This window comes from Oncorhynchus gorbuscha, linkage group LG21 (genome assembly GCF_021184085.1).
Source record: "Oncorhynchus gorbuscha isolate QuinsamMale2020 ecotype Even-year linkage group LG21, OgorEven_v1.0, whole genome shotgun sequence".
In the NCBI taxonomy this organism is placed as follows: Eukaryota; Metazoa; Chordata; class Actinopteri; order Salmoniformes; family Salmonidae; genus Oncorhynchus; species Oncorhynchus gorbuscha.
In genome coordinates, this window is record NC_060193.1 from 16896951 (window position 1) to 16903091 (window position 6141).

A 6141-nucleotide genomic window follows, 5' to 3' on the forward strand; every position below is an offset into this window, starting at 1 on the left:
CAGCACTCATTGGTACTGTTCTGTGAGCTTATGTGGCCTACCACTTCACGGCTGATCCGTTGTTGCTCCTCGACGTTTCCAATTCACAGTACTTACAGTTGACCGGGGCAGTTCTAGCAGGGCAGAAATTTGACAAACGTGACTTGTTGGAAAGGTGAGCGTCCTATGATGGTGCCTTGTTGGAAGTTACTGAACTCTTCAGTACGGGCCATTCCTACTGGCAATGTTTGTCTATGGAGATTGCATGGCTGTGTGCTTGATTTTTTTACACCTGTCAGCAACAGGTGTGGCTGAAATAGCCGAATCCACTCATTTGAAGGCGGTGTCCACATACCTTTGTGTATATATGTAGTGTTTGTCTGATATTTATTAAAAACACACTGCCGTTGTTAGAATCTTAATATCACGACAGAACTGGAGTTATAACCAGTTTTAGGAGGGCATGTCATTTCTTAAAATGGTTTTCTCTGTTAAGCACATTTTTGGTCAAATTTATTTAAGCTTGCCATAAAAAAAGAGGGGTTGAATACTTTTCTTATTTTCTATTCATTTCCCAAATATTCTACAAACAAAATTCCACTTTGACATTCTTGGGGTGCTGTGTGTAGATACATTTGACCAAATCTACACATGTAATACATTTTAAATTCAGGCTTTAACAACAAAATGTGGAAAATATAAACTGAACCAATTCATTCAGTTATTATCTAAACCATTTGCGCCAAATATTGCTTTGACATTTGTAAGCATTATGGCGATTGCCTTAATTCCACAATTTCATCTCTCTGCCATTGGGTTTTGAAACTACAGTACTATATCTCAGAATAGCATACAGAGTTTCCTGCAATGATACTTTCCCATTCCAATGTTTTATGGTCAGCGTTACCTTCAGTACAATTGTTATGCAGGTGAATGAGGACCCAAAAGCGACTTGGCGAAAACAGAGTCTTTAATCCAGTAAAGTAAATATACAATCATAAAGCACAATTCCACTCGTAATGACGAGAACAGACTGGAGACTCGATCATGAACTGCAGGTTGCCTCGGGAAGGCACTTGAACGTAGCAGACTCAGACACCTGCTCACCACGCAGCATCTGAGGGAAACACGACACGACAGGGCGATACACAGACACAGCACGGTGAACAATAGACAAGGATCCGACAGGACAGGAACGGAAAACAAGGGGAGAAATAGGGACTCTAATCAGGGAAAAGATAGGGAACAGGTGTGGGAAGACTAAATGATTGATTAGGGGAATAGGAACAGCTGGGAGCAAAATGACAAGACAATATAAGACAAAACATGACAGTACCCCCCCACTCACCGAGCGCCTCCTGGCGCACTCGAGGAGGAATCCTGGCGGCAACGGAGGAAATCATCAATCAGTGAACGGTCCAGCACGTCCCGAGACGGAACCCAACTCCTCTCCTCAGGACCGTAACCCTCCCAATCCACTAAGTATTGGTGACCCTGTCCCCGAGAACGCATGTCCATGATCCTACGTACCTTGTAAATAGGTGCGCTCTCGACAAGGACGGGAGGGGGAGGGAAGACGAACGGGGGTGCGGAAGAAAGGGCTTGACACAGGAGACATGGAAGACAGGATGGACGCGACGAAGATGTCGCGGAAGAAGCAGTCGCACAGCGACAGGATTGACGACCTGGGAGACACGGAACGGACCAATGAACCGCGGAGTCAACTTACGAGAAGCTGTCGTAAGAGGAAGGTTGCGAGTGGAAAGCCACACTCTCTGGCCGCAACAATACCTAGGACTCTTAATCCTACGTTTATTGGCGGCTCTCACAGTCTGTGCCCTGTAACGGCAAAGTGCAGACCTCACCCTCCTCCAGGTGCGCTCACAACGTTGGACAAACGCTTGAGCGGAGGGAACGCTGGACTCGGCAAGCTGGGATGAGAACAGAGGAGGCTGGTAACCCAGACTACTCTGAAACGGAGATAACCCGGTAGCAGACGAAGGAAGCGAGTTGTGAGCGTATTCTGCCCAGGGGAGCTGTTCTGCCCAAGACGCAGGGTTTCTGAAAGAAAGGCTGCGTAGTATGCGACCAATCGTCTGATTGGCCCTCTCTGCTTGACCGTTAGACTGGGGATGAAACCCGGAAGAGAGACTGACGGACGCACCAATCAAACGACAGAACTCCCTCCAAAACTGTGACGTGAATTGCGGGCCTCTGTCTGAAACGGCGTCTAACGGGAGGCCATGAATTCTGAACACATTCTCGATGATGATTTGTGCCGTCTCCTTAGCGGAAGGAAGTTTAGCGAGGGGAATGAAATGTGCCGCCTTAGAGAACCTATCGACAACCGTAAGAATCACAGTCTTCCCCGCAGACAAAGGCAGACCGGTAATGAAGTCTAGGGCGATGTGAGACCATGGTCGAGAAGGAATGGGGAGCGGTCTGAGACGACCGGCAGGAGGAGAGTTACCTGACTTAGTCTGCGCGCAGTCCGAACAAGCAGCCACGAAACGGCGCGTGTCTCGCCTCCTGAGTCGGCCACCAAAAGCGCCTGGCGATTAGAAGCAAGAGTGCTCGAACACCGGAAGACCTAACTTGGCAGAGTGGAGCCCACTGAAGAACAGCCAGACGAGTGGAAACAGGAACGAAAAGAAGGTTATTTTATTGTTACGCGCGACGCAGAGTGTGCGTGAGTGCTTGCTTAACCTGTCTTTCAATTCCCAGACTATCAACCCGACAACACGCCCATAAGGAAGAATCCCTCGGGATCAGTAGCTACAGAAGAACTAAAAAGACGGGATAAGCGCATCAGGTTTGCGTTCTTGCTACCCGGACGGTAAGAAATCACAAACCTGAAACGAGCGAAAACAACGCCCAACGAGCTTGACGAGCATTAAGTCGCTGGCAGAACGGATGTACCTGGTTCTTATGGTCTGTCCAAACGATAAAGGAACGGTCGCCCTCCAACTCACTGTCGCCATTCGCCTAGGGCTGAAGGGATGGCAGCAGTTCGCGGTTACCCACATCATAGTTGCGTTCAGATGGCGACAGGCGATGAGAAAAATAAGCGCAAGGATGAACTTATCGTCAGACTGGAAGCGCTGGGATAGAATGGCTCCACGCCTACCTCTGAAGCTGGCCAACCTCACAATGAATTGTCTAGTGACGCCAGGAGTAACGAGGATAGGAGCGGACGTAAAACGCTCTTTTAGAAGATCAAAAAGCTCCCTGGGCTGAACCGACCACTTAAAACACGTCTTGACAGAAGAAGAGCTGTGAGAGGGGCAGCACCCTGACCGAAATTATCAATGAAACACCGATAGAAATTAGCTTAAACCTAGAAAGCGCTGCAACTCGACACGTGACCTTGAACGGGCCAATCACTGACAGCTTGACCTTAGCGGAATCCATCTGAATGCCTTCAGCGGAAATAACGGAACCGAGAAAAGTAACAGAGGAGACATGAAAAGAGCACTCAGCCTTTACGTAGAGACAATTCTCTAAAAGGCGCTGAAGAACACGCGAACGTGCTGAACATGAATCTCGAGTGACGGTGAAAATCAGGATATCGTCAAGATAGACAAAAACAAAGATGTTCAGCATGTCTCTCAGAACATCATTAACTAATGCCTGAAAACAGCTGCGACATGGCGACCAAACGGCAGAACCCGGCACTAAAAATGCCTTAACGGAGTGTTAAACGCCAGCTTTCCACTTCGGCCCCTCCTCTGATGCACGCAGATGGTATGCTACAAAGGTCCAACTTAGTAAAGCACCTGGCTCTGCAGAATCTCGAGGCTGATGACATAAGTGGGCCAGATACCCATTCTCCCAAACGCTATGTCCAGCCTCGATAATCCACGCAGGGGCGCAGAGTACCGTCCTTTCTTAACAAAAAAACCCCGCCCCGGCCGGGAGAGTGAAGAAGGCACTATGGCACGGCGGCCAAGAGACACAGACAAATAATCTCGAGCCGACGTTCGGGAGCCGACAGAGAGTATAGTCTACCCCGAGGAGGAGTGGTCCCCGGAAGGAGATCAATACTACAATCATACGACCGGTGAGGAGGAAGGGAGTTGGCTCGGGACCGACTGAAGACCGTGCGCAGATCATGATATTCCTCCGGCACTCCTGTCAAATCGCCAGGTTCCTCCTGAGAAGTGGGGACAGAAGAAACGGGAGGGATGGCAGACATTAAACACTTCACATGACAAGAAACGTTCCAGGATAGGATAGAATTACTAGACCAATTAATAGAAGGATTATGACATACTAGCCAGGGATGACCCAAAACAACAGGTGTAAAAGGTGAACGAAAAATCAAAAAAGAAATAGTCTCACTGTGGTTACCAGATACTGTGAGGGTTAAAGGTAGTGTCTCAAATCTGATACTGGGAAGATGACTACCATCTAAGGCGAACATGGGCGTAGGCTTGTCTAACTCTCTGAAAGGAATGTCATGTTTCCGAGCCCATGCTTCGTCCATGAAACAACCCTCAGCCCCAGAGTCTATCAAGGCACTGCATGTAGCACCCGAACCGGTCCAGCGTAGATGGACCGACAAAGTAGTACAGGATCTAGATGGAGAGACCTGAGTAGTAGCGCTCACCAGTAGCCCTCCGCTTACTGATGAGCTCTGGCTTTTACTGGACATGAATTAACAAAATGTCCAGCAAGTCCGCAATAGAGGCACAGGCGGTTGGTGATCCTCCGTTCCCTCTCCTTAGTCGAGATGCGAATACCTCCCAGCTGCATGGGCTCAGTCTCTGAGCCAGAGGAGGGAGATGGTTGCGATGCGGAGCAGGGAAACACCGTTGACGCGAGCTCTCTACCACGAGCCTGGTGACGAAGATCTACCCGTCGTTCTATGCGGATGGCGAGAGCAATCAAAGAGTCCACACTTGAAGGAACCTCCCGGGAGAGAATCTCATCTTTAACCACTGCGTGGAGTCCCTCCAGAAAACGAGCGAGCAGCGCCGGCTCGTTCCACTCACTAGAGGCAGCAAGAGTGCGAAACTCAATAGAGTAATCCGTTATGGATCGATCACCTTGGCATAGGGAAGCCAGGGCCCTAGAAGCCTCCCTACCAAAAACTGAACGGTCAAAAACCCGAATCATCTCCTCTTTAAAGTTCTGGTAATTGTTAGAGCAATCAGCCCTTGCCTCCCAGATAGCTGTGCCCCACTCTCGAGCCCGGCCAGTAAGGAGTGAAATGACGTAAGCAACCCGAGCTCTCTCTCTAGAGTATGTGTTGGGTTGGAGAGAGAACACAATATCACACTGGGTGAGAAAGGAGCGGCACTCCGTGGGCTGCCCGGAGTAGCAAGGTGGGTTATTAACCCTAGGTTCCGGAGGCTCGGCAGGCCAGGAAGTAACAGGTGGCACGAGACGAAGACTCTGGAACTGTCCAGAGAGGTCGGAAACCTGAGCGGCCAGGTTCTCCACGGCATGGCGAGCAGCAGACAATTCCTGCTCGTGTCTGCCGAGCATGGCTCCTTGGATCTCGACGGCAGTGTTACGAGCGTCTGTAGTCGCTGGGTCCATTCTTTGGTCGGATCCTTCTGTTATGCAGGTGAATGAGGACCCAAAAGCGACTTGGCGAAAACAGAGTCTTTAATCCAGTAAAGTAAATATACAATCATAAAGCACAATTCCACTCGTAATGACGAGAACAGACTGGAGACTCGATCATGAACTGCAGGTTGCCTCGGGAAGGCACTTGAACGTAGCAGACTCAGACACCTGCTCACCACGCAGCATCTGAGGGAAACACGACACGACAGGGCGATACACAGACACAGCACGGTGAACAATAGACAAGGATCCGACAGGACAGAAACGGAAAACAAGGGGAGAAATAGGGACTCTAATCAGGGGAAAAGATAGGGAACAGGTGTGGGAAGACTAAATGATTGATTAGGGGAATAGGAACAGCTGGGAGCAGGAACGGAACGATAGAGAGAAGAGAGAGAGAGGGAGAGAAAAGGGAGCGAACCTAAAAAGACCAGCAGGGGAAAACGAACAGAAGGAAAAGCAAAATGACAAGACAATATAAGACAAAACATGACAACAATCCGTGTTTCAGGGTATTACAATGATTCTCTTGTCTTTTCACCTGAACAGATGCAAAGAATGTGCCTTCAGAAAGGAACTAAGGAGCAC